Here is a 17,252-nt window from a genome sequence, read left to right on the forward strand (position 1 = left end):
CCTCGATCCATGATTACAAAACTACAAAGAATCCATCCTCACCAATATTACCCACCGCATCCTAATTCAGAGATCACTCTTTTCCTGTCTAGAGTAACTACCAACCAACTAGAACAAACAAAACTCTTCCCCATCCACCAAATCTGCAGAATATTCAGGTCCTGGTACACAGTGAAATATCTTCATGGTCTCTGTGAAGTCTTGAGCTGTAGAAGACAAAATATATTTGAATTGGATGTCGAAATCTTCTGGAACATTCCAACATCTAGGTCAGGATAAAATCTATGGTGAGTCCATAATTTGCTATGCAACAAGACGTGTGCTACATGGACAGACTCTCCAGTCTATCCTGACAGCCCCAAACCAAACACTTGTTAAAGGACATCTGTCCTGTAGAGGTCCTGGAGAGCAAAAAAAAAAAGATCTTTGTGAGTGTGCCCATTCCACATTCCTGTTCACCTGCCCAGCACTGAACTGTTGGCAAGAACAGATGGGAGGACAAGGTTGCCACTGTCATTGTCAGGCTCATTTGTGAAAACTGCACATGACACAGTCATTTAACATGATTTTCAATGGGTCATTGGACTGCTTAGAGAAGGATGGGGAATGTGTCACCCTCCAGAAATTATTCAACTACAACTTCCACCATCCCTCTCCACTAGCAATGTGGCTAGAGCTGATGGGACATGAAACCCAACAGCATCTGGAGGGTCTCATGCTCCCCATCCTTGGCTTAGATGGCTCTATATGCTGTCCTGCCCTTTTCAGATCCAGAGCATATTTCCATTTCATGGGTTTTGTTTTATTCCACCCCCCCATCACCTGCTTTATGACACAATGTAGGTCATGAACTCTACGTCTCGCATTGTGCTACTGGGGGGGAAAGTCTTCTGAGTACTATAAGTATATCATTATACAACATGGGCTGGTGCAGATGCAATTATACGTGACAAAAAAAGGCTGTATTTGTTTAAATCAAAAATACAAGGGGACAAGGATAGCTAGACCTTTCCTTTACCCTTATTACTTGTTTCAGTTTTGTTGCTGGTGTTTTTATGCTGTCTGTTTAATAGGCAAGGCAGCTGACAACTGAATTAGCACTCTTTCCTTAGTATGCCACTGGCTCATGACAATAGCCTAAGGGATAAGATATAGATAACTGAGAGGTTTTCTCACTGTTGTGATATATTTTTTCATATGGTTAATAAGCCAATTGAAATGACATTCTGTCACAGCAGTAGTATTCAGTGAGTTTGCGATTTCCCTTGCGCGGCTGCTAACCACTAGAAGGAGAGGTATTCTTTTGTTGCTTTCCCCTTTCCTTCTTTTTTATTTTTGTTTTTATTTTTTAAATGAATGTGACAACTTGCAAGCTAGACGTGTCCTTTGGTGTTACTGCAGATTAACTCCTGTTTATTGTGGCTAATGGAAAAAGCTTCTGGCTGATTTGCTTTGGCTAAGTTCTTCATTTTAAAAGGCTAATGACAATACTCATAAGAAGCCCAACAGTGGCTTCTGCAAAGGAAACCTTGCATCCTCTGGCGGTGGTGATGGGGTGATCATGCAACAAAACTACGATGAGTTACAGTTCAAACTGAACATACTTTAATGGTGGACCCATTTATATGGATTACACTGCTTCTTACTAGATCACACTTTCCCTGCTTTCACCTCACAGTTAGGCAGGCTTCGCTATCTTTAGAGTCCAACCTTAAGATCTTCCATAAGATCTAGTCCTTGTTTAATGATCATAATTATATGTTTATTCAATCTCGTTCTGACTTACAGCAACCCTCTCAGAGTTGTCTAGGAATATTGTATACTCAGAAGTGGTTTACCAGTTCCTTGTTCTGGGGGTGCTTCTGGGACTGTGCAGCTTGCCTAAGGTTGCACACATGTAACTTCAGTGGCCCCCCGCATTTCAGGTCATCTCAGCTGACCCTTCTTCCAGAAGACACAATGGGGATTTGAATTCAGGGCCATATCAACTCCAACCCACTGAACCTGCTATATCTACCTGCTTTATCAGCATGCAAAGACCTGTATAAATAGTAATTAGTCATTGTCAGGATTACCCTTCTTCCTCAGATGAAGTCTGTGAATCTGGAGAACAGCAGAGTTATGTGAACAGGACTTCACCAAAGAAAGGGTGGACCTCACTTTCTCAGGTGCATTCACAGGTTTGTGAGGGACAAAGTCCTGTTCCCTAGGAAAAAAGATAGAAATACAATGTGCTTTTGTTTTTATTTTGTTTTAAGCAGCAAATTCCACAAAAACAGAAGCAGGTGACAGATAACGTACTGCTTGGGATATCAAAGACCTGAACGTTTATCTCAGAGGCCTGAATACACATTTTCTTTATAAGTTTAGACCCAACTTCCCCTATTTCCAGCATGGCATATCTTCCCCACATGCATTCATACACAAGTTGGTGAAAACTTCCACATTAAATGGAATTTTGTGGTACTCAGCTCATAGCATGACTCCTTGAAGGGTTATATATATTGCACATAAAACCACATGTATGACCAGGCAAAGCTTGCTAGTCATATAGCAAACATTTCATGAGTCAGACTAAAACATTGATTATTGCTGATTATAAAAGTTCTAAAGCCAGATATAAAGAATAACTTCTTCACTTATAAAAAGATAAATAAGAAACTTCAATGTTAATCAGAGTAATTTTAGTTTTGCACTACCAAAAACAACAACAACAACAACAACAACAACAACAACAACAACAACAACAACAACCCTGAGATACTTGGACATTTTGGAGAAAGAACATAAACAAGTAGCAGTTACAGTAAATTTAAACCAACCAACCAACCAACCAACCAACCAACCAACCAACCAACCAACCAACCAACCAACCAACCAACCAGCCAGCCAGCCAGCCAGCCAGCCAGCCAGCCAGCCAGCCAGCCAGCCAGCCAGCCAGTCAGGTGGTATATTTTCATTGGCCTGTAATGGTCTAAAATAATAATTAGGTGGGAAAACATAAAAACATGTGCAAACAGATTGAACAGCTCAGAAGTAGTGACTCTTACGTTTGATATTTCATCACTGAATGACTTACCTATGTGGATCCAATTTACTTTTGCTGATTCATGTTGTAACAGAATTAAATTAATTTGATTCACCCTGAACTGACCTGGAGCCCATCTCCTTTCGGTTTGGACCTTAAATCCAAATGGTAATTTTAAAGATTGGGTCACCAGCCCTTGCATTGGCTTGCACAGGAAAACAAAAACAGTGAAATTTTTTGTTTTGTTTTGTATGTGAAATTTGAAGATATGATGAATTCTGAAGAGAGGTTTAAAACTGCTAAACTTCAGACAGCTAATGTCAGGGGTTTGCATACTAGGCACCTTCAGAGTTAGTTTGTTTTTCCAAGTAACAAAATAATTCTTAAAAACATACTGTGAGTGACCCCGCCCCCAGCCCCTTCCATGAAGACAACAAGAGCAGTTGCTTAATCAGGCTCCTTAATTGAGCAACAAAAGTTTTAATGGGCCAACAGGGCCATTAGCTCAATACAGATAACTCAGGGTGCCAGGGAACGGACTTCACTCTCTTGTTGCCCCTGTGTATTCTCTGACTGATTTGAGGCAGTTCATGTTAATAATAATAATTTATTGTCATTGTAAGTATATACACATACAACGAAATTCACATAATATTCTAAAAATAGAATATTAAAATCATGTCAGTACCACTAGGTATTGAATTTGTGAAATATCAAAAAGGTTGGTTCAGTGATAAATAAAAAGCGGTTTTAGAGATTTCTTTTGTTTTCTACTCAGCTGACAAGCAGATATCTAAAGCGTATCATACCTCATTGGTGAACAGCTGGCATTTTATTGAGAAAGTATATATATTTGAGCTCCATCTAGTTCTATTTCCAGTTTTGAAAAGCCTTCAGGGAGAGGGGATATCTTGGAATATCTGCATTCTGCCTCATATGAAGAGCCACCACAGATAGGAGGTGCTATCTTCATTAAACCTTTCACTCCCTACACCTAGAAAAACAACACAACTGGAATGGAGGGTTGTGGTGGTTCACACTAGACCATGTCTCTAGCAAGTACACGAAATTTGCTGAGGCTTGTATCACTGTTTCCCTCTGATTCTCTGAATCCGTCCTGAAGCTTTAGGACATGTCAGGTTTGGCTTGCATAGGTTTTGTGAGCAGGAGCTTCCCTTTGGATTCCCTTTTAATTAGGGAGTTTTCATGGATCATGTAGGGAATCTTGATGTATTTTGAAATTTGTTCTGATGTTCCAAACAAGGTAACGAAACTGTTGTTATGATAGAAGCAGGAAAAACCTCACAGTATACAAACATGCACACACAGAAGAAGGCTATTGAAAAGAAAGGAAGGAAGGAACAGAATGTCGAGGCTTAGTTTAATGGCATAAACTAAGTAAAATGAAACCCACAGCATTCTGTGGAAATGGCAGTATTTCCAAAAGCACAACAAAAGTATGGCAGCCAGCAGAGGGAGCAGGGACACTACCTCAGGTCTCAGAACACAAATGTATAGTATAATCCTCTGGTGTGTGTTATGCTATTCATTTGAGCAGGCTGTTCCAATTTATTGTTTAGTCACTTGGAATTAGCCTGGTTTGTGTTGGGGTGGTATACCTGTGTCTGGGCTATGACCCTTCATATTGCAGGTAGTGGGTTACTTTACTGAATGTCCCACCATTAAAATCACATACATACAAAAATTGCAGTTCTTGGGGAGAATCACTGTATAGTTCTCCTTCCTGACATCCAGCTTTTGAAATCCCCCCTTTCTAAATATGGAAGGATGATACACTCACAAAAGAGCAGCGAAACATAATACTCCACCTGCTGTCTGAAATGGCACAGCACAAATTTCCTATGTCAGTGAGAAATTAGCCCCAGCCAAAATTATAACTTCTCATGAACTGCCTTAAAATTGTTTGGCTATTCAGGAAACATTAATTTAAATAGGCTCCATTTTCTTCCAGTGAAAACGTGGTGTTCAATTCAGGAGGCAATTATCCTCAAACTGAGTTTTTCTTGCCCTCTGTGATATCAGCACATTAGCATAACCGATGGGCGGTAAAGCGTGGGAACACCATCATGTTCATTATGTGATCCCTGATTTGCTGGGATCATTCTATAAAAATGTAAGAAATACTAATCAAGGGATGATGGTGATGATACAGAAGGTACATCAGGCAATGAAAATAATGGCAAGAGGCTAAAAATGGTGAAAAAAATCTCAATAATAAAGGGTTTAGAAAATGAAATAGACAACCTTCCCCTGGTTATATTTCTGGAGTATTCAACTACAGATGGAAAACATATTAGTTGGATTCCCATTTTCTTATGAAAATACCATTTCCTCCTAAGCTGGATCTAGGGGTGAAACACATCTTGGCTGGAAGAGAGCTTTGCAGGTTCCCTGGACTGCCAGAAGGATGAACAGTATTTGACGACTCAATCAAGATAAATTAGAATGGGGGAAGCCCCTTTGGTCTTCTCTTTCACCAAGGGAACTCCTGGTTCCTTCATAATCTCCTGGAGGGCTTCCATATGAAGATGGGCACTAAGCAGAAAAATGAATCAGGGTGGTTTGTGGGTCATGGCTTCTCAGGGATGAGCCACCCATGAATGCTGGAAAAATGAACTGGTTTATGGTCCCCCCCTAAGTTCATGGCTGGGGAAGAGGAACCTAATGCCTCCATCCCCTCTGCTACCTCCCCACTGCTTCCTATTGCCTCCATGATCTCCCTACCTGGTCCTGCCTCCTCCCCTCTTTGTCCTCTGCTGCCACCATCTTTAGAGACAGCAGCCCAGCTTCCCTTCTGTGCATGCCTATCCGCTGAGGATGAAGACAAGGAGGAGGCAGGATCAGATAGGAAGACAACAGAGTCAGCAGGAAGGAGGAGGCACCTGCTTTGTCAAAAATGAAGTGCGGAGTGGAAAAAAGTTCAGCACTTCATTTCGTTGTGGCAAAATGGGATCCCCACATTGAACTATGAACAGAACCATGAACCAGCCTGGTTCGTGGTTTTTTTTTGGGGGGGGGGTTGTTTGGTTCAGTTCGGTTCATGCCCAACTCTCTTTCCATAAGTAGCCTACACTATTCAGAGCACATATGCCTAGAGAACAGAAAACCATCCAAGTAATGGACCGCATAGGGCACAGCCATCTTGTGGGTGCACTTACTCCAGGAAGAAGCTGAAATACTTAAAAACTGCATGGAACATTCCATAGGGATGTCCTATCCATAAAATATGATTCCTGAATTGCAAAGCCTAACAATTCAAAGTCAATATATTCGCAAAGGCTTTCATGGCCAGGATCTAATTGGTTGCTGTCCTCTGAAGATGCCGGCCACAGAGACTGGCGAAACGTCAGAAAGAACAACCTTCAGAACACGGCCAAAGAGCCCGAAAAACCCAGAACAACCAATTCAAAGTCATTTGGGTGGACAGCAACAGTCAAAATGCTCAGTTACTGTCATACTTTGCCAGCTCTGCACCTATTCCACAAGATGCACTGTGTGCACCACATCATTGAAGGATGTGTATTAAACACTGCAGAACTCCTGTGGTATGCTATCATTTACCAAATCCCCCTTGGGATAGGACAAATTATAAATGAGTCAAAACTCACCATGTGCATTCTTAGGCACCACTCTCAATGGAGACACTCTCAAGTGGAGTAGTAAGGGGGCAGTGAAAGGGCCAGACACATTACCCTCTTGAACCTATTTAGCAATCTTGGCTCACACTTTATCTTCCATTCCTACCACTAACTGCTAGTTGTCAGTGCATTATGTAAAAGGTACAGGTAAAAGTTCCCCTTGACATTTTTAGTCCAGTCGTGTCCAACTCTAGGGGGCGGTGATCATCCTGTTTTTCAAGCCGTAGAGCCAGCGTTTGTACGAAGACAGTTTCCGTTGTCACATGGCCAGAGTGCTGTTTTACCTTCCCACCGACATGCTTTCGAACTGCTAGGTTGGCAAGGAGCTGGGACAAAGCGACGGGAGCTCACTCCGTTGCATGGATTCGATCTTACGACTGCTGGTCTTCTGACCCTGCAGCACAGGGTGCTGTGGTTTAGCCTGCAGCGCCACCACGTCCCCTTATGTAACCTTAGCCTAAACCACTGGAATTTTAAACCCGAACTTAACCCCATCTAAAAAATGTCTGGCACCCTCCTCCTTTGGGTAACATGTAAGCCAATTGGTCAATATCTCCAACTTAATTGGTCTGGGACCGTTTCGAAGGATTAAAGACCCCTCTGATGGTTTCTTGCCTCTACCCAAGTCCTTGCTGCCTCCTTTCCTGGGCTGCCCTTTAAGCCATTATCTGAACAAGTGTGGTCCAATACAGATGGAACACGCATGCTTATATTTGCAGGGTTTCCTGTTGCACACTCTCTGCGTCCTAGACTCTCAGCATAGGAAGCAGGGTTGAATTGCCTGTCCTGCTAGTGCACCAGGAATGCTGGTGCCCACTGTCAAACCTCTCATCTAGTGAAGACCTGGCTGGTATCATGAGCTGCAGCCACAATTGTGGCTGCTGCTCATCCCACCTCATGATGGCTGCTCGCATCCTGAAGGCTTCATGATAGAGAAATTAGACATGTCGAAAGAAATCTACACAGGCCTTCTACTGTTGGGCATGAATTATCACTCTCATATAGATAAGGAACCTGGAAGCCTAGTTGGGCCATGAATGCTCTGGCCTACACCTTCTAAGCCTATCCCAATTCTTGTTTTCATCCTTGTCCTTATCATTTTTGTCTCATTTTCTGTTTAGTTGATTGAACACATCTACATACTAGACTCTTCAAATCTTTTCCTTGGTCATGAAATGGAGGTAATCCCCCAACAGAATTGTCTGTTCACCAAAGGAAAGGGCCTGGAGTGGCACTGAATTATATCCAATGACTTGCATGAAAAGGCAGAGCTAGACACTGAAATCTGGGGTGGTCCCTGATGTCTGGTTGATAAAAGATCACCGAAGGTAAGGCACTGTCTGTATAGTGCCTGACTCATGCCCTGTGTAGGGGGCATATCATTGTGTGGTTGCTGCTATGGCTAGGGGTTGGTGCCAGTTGGCTCCCAATGCTCCAAGGACATGCCACAGCAACTCTGTCAGTGTCTGGTGCAAACACAGCCTTACCTGGCTGAGCAATCTCCAATGTATCCTGGACATAGAAACATAGAAAATAGAAACAGATTTTAAAATAGTTTAAAAATCTGTTTCTATTTTAGCACCACATCATTTACATATGGGTGACACTGAACCCCAAAACTCTGGACAATCTCTCCCAGCAGTTTCATGTAGATATTAAATAACAAGTGGGACAAAACAGAACCCTGAGGGACACCACAAGCCAATGGCCAGGGTATTGAACAGGAGCCTCCAGTACCACCTTCTGAGTTCTCCCCTCAAAGAAGAACAGGAGTGCCGCCAAGTCTCATAACAGACAAATGGTCCAGAAGGATACCGTTGTTGATGAAACTAAATAATCTGTCTCACCCAGGAACCCTTCGAGCTGTGAAACCACAACCTGCTCTAATATGCTGCCCAAGAATGGAACGTTAAAGACTCGCTGGTAATCATCCTGTAATGATAAGCAGGGCCAGTATAACATGTTGAGGAACAGTGCGAGATAAAGCTTTCCAATAATAATACCCTGTTTTCCCCCCAAAAGACCTAACCTGAAAATAAGTCCTAGTATGATTTTTCAGGATGCTTGTAATATAAGCCCTACCCCAAAAATAAGCCCCAGTTGAGTGAAACCCCGCCCTCCACCAGAAGAAGATGACAGGACTGTATTTGAATAAATGTACATTGCTGTACATGAAAAAGAAAATAAAACATTGCCTGAAAATAAGCCTTAATGCATTTTTGGGGCAAAAATTAATATGAGACTCTGTCTTATTTTCAGGGAAACAGGGTAATAATTTATTGTCATTGAACGTATATACACCATATACACATACAATGAAATTCACAAAGAACACTCAGAGACCAGACTGAAACACATCCTCCCTCATAACAATCCTAAAACTCAGAACCCAGAAATGTACCACTTCAAAGTATAGGCATGTGTGGTAGGGGGACAAATGATATTCACCACCGCACAAAACTGTTCAAATTTATCATGTCACATGGGAAATTTCAAGCCTTGCCTTCTCAATGTGTTGGTGTTTTATATGCAGAGACTCACCAGTAGCCCCAGAGGAAGCATACAATCCTTACAAGTAGATCCAGATGGGTTTTACCACATGCTTTTCTGAAGATGCAGATAGTTCTCTGAACCATTTTGGCAGGCACCAAAACCCTGCTAGTTTTTCTGCGGCAAATGTCTACATTGTGTTATATGCTGAGATAATATAATAATTTCTTCCAGAAAAATGAATTAATTCAAAGGTTGCATGAGTATGACTCTGTAACATAACCTTAGCCCTTTTAGTTGGGAAGACAAATTAGAATGGCAGAGTCTTACTTGTTCACAGTGTTTAGTCAATTATCCCTTAGGGAGAATTATGTAGATTGTGTATTTTATGCACACACACATATTGTTCCACTGGTACTTGACACTCAATATGCTGCATATTCCAAAGAACCCCAGTTTGCATGTCACAGATTATTAATCAAAGCAGCATCCAAATACATAGCCAGTTATGTATGCTTTAGTTGCCCCTGCTTTATTTTACAATCTGTGTATTTATTTCTTTGAAGACTGTGAGCTCCCAGTTTCTACATTTTACTTTAAAAACAAAGAAACAGAATACTGTGCATTTAGCTTTCCTCTATGCCTTTTCTCACTGCCCAGGGAAAAAAATAGAAAGCTTTCTTTTTTCCATATTACTGATGATGGTCCTAGTAAGGGTATAAGGTCAGGAAAAAATGAGGGCTTTGAAAAACCATTTCATGTATTTGTTGCATGCTATACTATACTATCTTACTATAAGCAGACTGCTAAGGCACTTTCTTATTAAAATTTTGTTTCGGTATTTTACCAACTGAATATCTGCAATTGGCTTACATTCAAATAATGTCTGTCTGTCTTTGTATTTCTAACTCTCCTGATGTCAACAGATATCAAGGTGGGGCACAACAAATAAAGCTACCTCAAGAGCATCTTAAATAGTCCAAATGAATTAAAACTGTGGAAAATAGTTTTAAAAAAGTTTCAAAACAAGGGAGATTGGAAAGTACAGTGGAATTCTGGAGTCTATGAAAAAGGCTATGAAAATATTAGGCCAGGATACTAAAGCAGATCTGATTTTTTTTTCATCCATATCCCCTTGAGATTGGACTCCTACAACTCTAGAGAGTCCTCTTCCCCACCTGCTGTAGCTGCATGTGGCTAGACTTCATTGAGAATCAATAGCAGGCATGATCTGGGCTTCTTACACACTCCCGTTTCTCACAGTGATGAAGAGCCTGGGAGGACCAGGAAAGCTAGAGGGGGCTGTAAAAGTTCAGTTGGGCTCTAGAGCTTAACTGAGCCAAGGTTGTTAACTGGAGCTGTCCAAGGTCTGAGAGCTCCGGTCCTGCTCTACCAGATTCGCTGAGTCTAACCGGCCAGTATTTTGTCTGCTTATAGCCAAGTCTGGCTGTGTTTCCCTGCCCAGACTTCCTCTTGCTCCTCTGTCAGGAGAGTATCTCATCAATTGTGCATACACTGTTCTACTGACACTTTAATCTGCCTGCCCCTTTCCCCTTATCCTCATAGGATCATTTTCAATTCAGAATCTATGTATTTATTTTAGACAAAAATAATTTCACTGTGTTGGAAGGCACCCACAGATTCCACCCACCCAACCAAATTTTGTTAACTATCGAGGTTCCCTTGTATCTCCTAACATGAAAGGACCAAGTGACTAGGAATTGTTTGTCTCTGTTCATTAAAGGTCACAGTTCAATCTTCATCAGTAAAAACTGTATACATTTTTTTTAAAAAAATCAAAGAATAAACATAGACATTATCATCAATCAAAGCAGTGTTTCTATAGTTGCTATGTAATGTTGGAAAGGTAATACTCCAAATGGGCTATCTTGCTTTTTCTTTTATTTTTTATTCATCTTCCAGGTAAGTTATCACGCTGCTCCTCTATATATGTCTACTCAGAAGTAAGTCTGATTCAGTTCAGTGGTGCTTACTCTGTGGCAAATATGTTAAGCCTAAATGGATTAATAGTAAACTGATTAATACAAATTATGGTTGAGCTGTTTGTTGAATCAACATTTAGCTCATTTCTTCCATTTTTTTGTTCTGTTCGTGTTTTCAAAGACATAGACTAAAGCTTTATTCCATGGGGCTGAGGAAATCTTTAGCCAAGAGCAGTTCCCCAACATAAGATTTCTTTTCCATTTCCATTGCTGTGTTAGGTAGGTTTGTACTTACAGGCTCTGGCTAACTTTCTATGTTCTAGACGCTACCAACATTTTAGAAAATATGAGTAGCAAAGGCAATACATGTGCATTTAAAAACAGGAAATAAAATATGAGCTGTGACATTTTCCTTACATGCAGCTGCACATTTCCTTTGGTGAACAGTTCTGGTCTTTGTTCCTGAAGGGACTTCCCTCTTCCACATCTGCTCTTGACAGATTGAGCCCCAAACTCTATGGCTTAGTCACACACTAACCAGCAGGAAGGCAGTCTCAGCTTTTTAATTTTATTTTATTAAGGCCTTCCCACTACCTCAGTGTTTGGAATTCAGTCCTACCTATAAATCAACATCAGAGACTACAACCCAGTGTGTTCAAGAGCTTTGTTTAAACATCAAAAGAAGAACACAGACAAGCAGGATGATAGAAATATAACTAATCACTTGCAAATACATCTTTCCTGTCAGTGGGAGCTTAACCTTTTTTGTTTAATGTTGCAGGAGAAAAAATGCACATGTTTCCATGTTATCTACCTCCTTTACAGCTATAGCTGAGTTTGGTATGAAAGAGCTTCATATTTATTCTTACTGCAACTCAGATGTAGATGAATGCCATGCTGAAGTGTGATGTTAAAGCACCAGCAGGCCCAGACCCTATTATTTTAGCATGGGGGGAAATCAAAAGAGTTTTCAATGATTAATGAAAGTGGGAAAGCTGTGTTTTGGATGGAAATGGCCAAACATCAAATTTAGATGAGTAGCATTAATTTGCAAGTGTATTAAGGTGGGGGGCAGGTGGGTAGGGAAAAATACCTGGGCTTCACTTTATTTGTTGGCCAGCAATGAATGCAGCATGATTGCATATGGCAACATTGATTGGATCAATGTGGCTTCACTTTACACTCCAGGATTTATTCGTTCATAAGGGACCTTGGTAGGATTTAGCCAGGGTGCGCAGCAAATCCTACAATCTATAACCCACTTCTTTTAATTTGAATGCTACAGATTATGGATGAAAGTTTGGTCACCTGCAGGATTTACTACTTCAAAGCAGATGAAAATAAAAAGACATGGGGAGGGGCTAGGGAGGGAAAAATACAAACAAAGAACATCTCTGAAGAAGGGATAAGTGGAGGAGGAGGAGGCAGGCACAGTGTAATTGATCAAGGAGTTCTCTCAGTCTCATCTCTGATACTAGTGGGATTCCACTGAATTTCAGGGCATTGCGACTGGTTTACACAATAGTAAAGGGAGCAACAGGTGCATCCATTCACATGCCTTTTTTTCTTATAGTAACAACATAATTCGCAAGGAAATTTTCCAGATCCAGTTCCACGGGGAGGAATGGGAACTCCGCAATGATGTTATTATTATAAATTCCTAATGTAGAAGGAATCTGTGCAGATTAATATTTTGGACATAAACCATTGATGTGCCTTTGGACTCATAGCAGGTTCTAAAAATTTGCTAAATGGATTAACATTGGTAAGCAGAAATATCTGAAACGAAGTAGATGATGGCACCAAAGCAATGTAAAAAAAAGTTTGCATTTAAGAGGACAAGATGTGAAAAGGTGGTAGAAATCTAATGAACATTTAAAAGAGATTTCAGAGGTTTTGCTGCACAAATTGATTCCATATAAACTTAACCAAACTGAGATACCCAGACACACAACAACAAACATAAACACATGAAATAGCATGTCCGTGATTAGAAAAGGAATGGAACTCTTGAAATCCATGGGCAACTATAGTAGCGGAAGCTAGCTGTTGCATGGAACTCCTAGAATTGTACAGCCACAAGTTAAGATAGCTCATTGGCTAATCTTCACTTGGACAGTAAGAAGATTGGGAAGTGCTGACCCTCTGAGTGACAGGTACACTGAACACTGCAAAGTGGTGACAACACCCAGGTCTGGCCAGCTTTAGCCCTATTTGAGCAGGCAAAGCTGACAATCCATGCATCCTATAGGCTTCCTACAGCATTTTGTTTTATATTTGATGAATATCAGTAGAAGGGAGGCCTACATGCGCACAGCTGTATACCATTAAGACTTCCCATATTCATGCCCTGAGCACAAATAGTTGGGGGGGAAGGCTATATCATATGCATATAATGAACAGGAAGCTAAGCTATGTGCTACAGGTCTATATAAAGATGCATGCAAGTATCTTATAGAAGCATGTACTGTGTCAGCTCAAACAGATCTTTGTTGTGAGGAATTTGCAAATACTATAAACCTTCAGTCTCCCAACTCAGGGCCATGCTAATCCAGGAGGGAGCATAAGACTTTCATATAGAGAGGGGGAAAAACACATTACTACACTATTACAATTCAGGATTTCCTCAGGATTTTAAAATTAAAATATTTTATGAAGGTTTCTTTGCTTTGTTGTTGTTTAGTCGTTTAGTCATGTCCGACTCTTCGTGACCCCATGGACCAGAGCATGCCAGGCCCTCCTGTCTTCCACTGCCTCCCAGAGTTGGGTCAAATTCTTTGCTTTACTTTTATTTATTTATTTATTTATTTATTTATTTATTTATTTATTTATTTATTTATTTATTTATTTATTTATTTATTTATTTATTTATTTATTTATTTATTTATTTATTTATTTATTTATTTATTTATTTATTTATTTTATACCCCGCCTATCTGGTTGGTGAAGACCAAATCATTACTCTTTTTATCTAAAGGAAATGTACGGAAATACGAAGGTCTTTCAAAAATCAAAAGAGGGGAAGTTTGGAAGCCACTGGTCTAAAACTTTCTAATGAACATTTTGATAAATAATATAAATATGTCTCGAAAGTGGAAGAAAAGCTGCTATTTGGCAGATAGTAAATTTTGTCCCTCCCCTTCCAAACATCCCCAGGCTTCACCCAAGAGCAGTGGAGGGATGATCTGCTCCATTTCAAATAAGTTTGCGAGCTCTCAATGTTAGTGTTTCTCAGCCTTGAAGGTGAAAGTTCAACAGCCAAGCCAAACTGCTAGCTGTTTTCTGTGAGGCAGCTGAAGTCATTTTTTAAACTTCAGTAACTTGGGTTTCTGAAGATATTTTCCCTGAAGGGAAAAGAAACCCGAATGTCTGTTTCCCTTCAGGAGGGTCCAGCTATAAAATAGTTATTTGATTTATGAAATCCCTGCAGAAGCAAGACAGCCTCCTGCCTTCCTTAGGAGGTTACTGTAAAAATACATTGGACTCATAGGAGCAGAAAAATTATTTCCACACTGCAACTTTTTATTTCCTGTAGGTGACCGTTATCATGCACTCCTAATACTCCATTACCTTGGAAAGGTCAAATGTCAAGAAGGGCCTCCACTCTCTAAAAGAGGAGTGATTCCAAATAAGTGGAAGCCTTAAGGCTTGAAATTATTTAATGAAAATATTTTAGTGCTCATTTGTCTCACTGTCATCTAAGTCTAACGTGCCTCAATGATGGAGTACCAGGAAGGATCATCACAGCATGGACACCATGGTCAGCAGAGCAAATGATGACTGGCATACTAAGATTCTGCTGCCATTTCACTTCAGCCTCTAAATCCCAAAATAAAGAAAATGCTCTCTGTGGAATTTTAGTGCAAGAAATTTGAGTGCCAAGACCACAGAGGTGAAACCAGAGCTATGAGCACTATTCACAGTGAACATGCCTAAATTATACTGCTTCAGATGAGGGACCTTGTACGTTTGAATGTTGTGCCAGAAGAATGTCCTTGGATATTTGGTCTTCAATGTACAGAGGGTCTTACTTTAAAATATGGGACAATAATTAGTTATTCCTAGAAATAACTCCTGTAAGATACATTCAAATATGAACTACCTGTGCTTGCTTGCTGGTCTTCGTGTTTCAGCTGGTTCATCCACTGATATTGGTACACAGGCTGATTCTTAGCTAATATAAATAAAAGAATAATAGAATAGTGAAGTTGGTTTCAGTGTTGTTGTGTTTTAAGTCAACATTAGCAAATTCGTAATGGTTCATTTGCATTCACAGACCTGAAATTTCATATCTAATATACGTGCACATGCAGCTTGTTTAGAATGCATGAATTTGAGGATATATAACTTATGGTAGCCTGTCTGTCTCAGGACTCATAAATGTCCAAATGAGACGTCCCTTTTGATTTTAGGTGAGGTTGCAGAAATGAATTAACCCAAGTGGAAGTTCTCAAAGGATGTTAATTAGAGTTTGAATATTTGTCAAAGGAAACAAATAATTGTATTTGATTTGCAAATATGTAAAGGAGCTTGCATTTCAGCTCTAGGGTAAATATATCAAAGAACTTAAGAGATTCCCTGGTGGTTATTTTTCTTTTAAAAAACAGATAACTGAAGCTATGCCCATTTATGAAATCTCCTAGAAAGGATTATGATTATGATTTCATATTAGTGTCAGTTGAAATTCAGCAAAATACCTCTGTTGCCAAAGTGGTTTCCGGAGGGGCACTTTCTTTTGGAAATGAGAAAGGGACAATTCAGTTGTCCTGCCACCTGTCAGCAACATCCCAATATTCAAGGTTATGTGGTATATTTGGGGAAAGGTAAACTGACCACATGGAAAACTATTTCAGATCAATCAGGCCAAACAGAAAGTACCACCTAGCAGTCAGTGTAGTCTGTCTCTCTTCGGTAGATCTTCTTTGGCCAGTGCTATACAGTGGGGTCTTGACTTGAGAACTTAATCCGTATTGGAAGGCGGTTCTCAAGTCAAAAAGTTCTCAGGTCAAATCTGCATTTCCCATAGGAATGCATTGAAAACCATTTGATCCGTATCTGCTCTTTTCCGTCCATAGAAACTAATGGGAAGCTGCTATTCCGCCTTTGACCACTAGAGGGGGGATATTTTGTTTCTTTTTTTCTTAGGTCAAGAAAGGTTCAGGGAAAGCAGGGAAAATACAGTCCAGGCAGTACCAGGCAGTCTGAAGACTCCCAATCCACTCTCTAAACGCTGGGAGGAGTGAGGAAGCAGACAGGCACCCTTTTCACTGGCCAACAGTTAACTGAAAGTTCCAATTTTGCACTTTCCCTGCCTCCCACGTGGTTTTTTTTCAGTTCTTAACTCAAATCTAAGTACTTAAGTCAAGTCAATATTTTCCTATGAGAGCGGTTCTTAAGTCAAAATGTTCTTAACTCAAGCCATTCTTAAGTCAAGACCCCACTGTATTCTCCTCCACAGAATTTTTTTAAGTGAAAATAGTATTCAAAATTATTTTTCAAAGTACTATAAATGCAAAAATCGGAGGTGGCCATATTTTCAGGTTCTGTGCATCTTCTGCCCCACCTCTTTGCCACCTCGTGTCCAGGTTACCATCTGATGAATAGTGTTGAAGAACTGAAAAGCTGGCACATTATTTTGGGATTTTAGTTGGTCCTAAATAAAGGTTTCATCCTCTACCACATGCATAGTGACATTTGTTTTATTCTTTCAGACTTAGTACATGTTACCTCAGGTTCTGTAAGTAACTAATTTGATCCATTTTGTAACCAAAATAATAGCGTACACACCTCTGAAATCCTCTTAGTATGTATGCCAGGATTCATGCACCCAGGTTTCTGGTCTAGGTGTAAAGGTGGAGACAAAAGAAATTAGAAATACATGTACAAATTTCCTATATTTTTGTAGATTGTTGACTATGTTGGTAGTGACAACAACAACAATGCCACTTAAAGTTGTATTGTAGCATACAGTCAGACTGTTTACATTAAATCCCATGGAAATAATTAAATCACATGAAAGTAAATCAGAATGCAGAAAGCATGACTGTGTGCAAAATTGCATTACAAGCATGCACAGTCTTGAGGTTCAGAATAACAGTTGTTCCTTCCTTCCAATATATTTTGCTACAGAAT

General features: G+C 40.2%; 1 long non-coding RNA gene across 1 annotated transcript; it reads right to left on the minus strand.

Moving 5' to 3' along the window:
• Positions 1 to 7,602: 7,602 nt before the first annotated feature.
• LOC144583596 (uncharacterized) lies at positions 7,603 to 16,960 on the minus strand. Its single transcript, XR_013537484.1, has 2 exons — positions 16,908 to 16,960; positions 7,603 to 15,294 (listed from the first exon to the last, which is right to left on the minus strand). It is a non-coding gene; the product is annotated as an uncharacterized LOC144583596 (long non-coding RNA).
• Between the last annotated feature and the right edge of the window lie 292 nt (positions 16,961 to 17,252).

This window comes from Pogona vitticeps, chromosome 1 (genome assembly GCF_051106095.1).
Source record: "Pogona vitticeps strain Pit_001003342236 chromosome 1, PviZW2.1, whole genome shotgun sequence".
Lineage (NCBI taxonomy): Eukaryota > Metazoa > Chordata > Lepidosauria > Squamata > Agamidae > Pogona > Pogona vitticeps.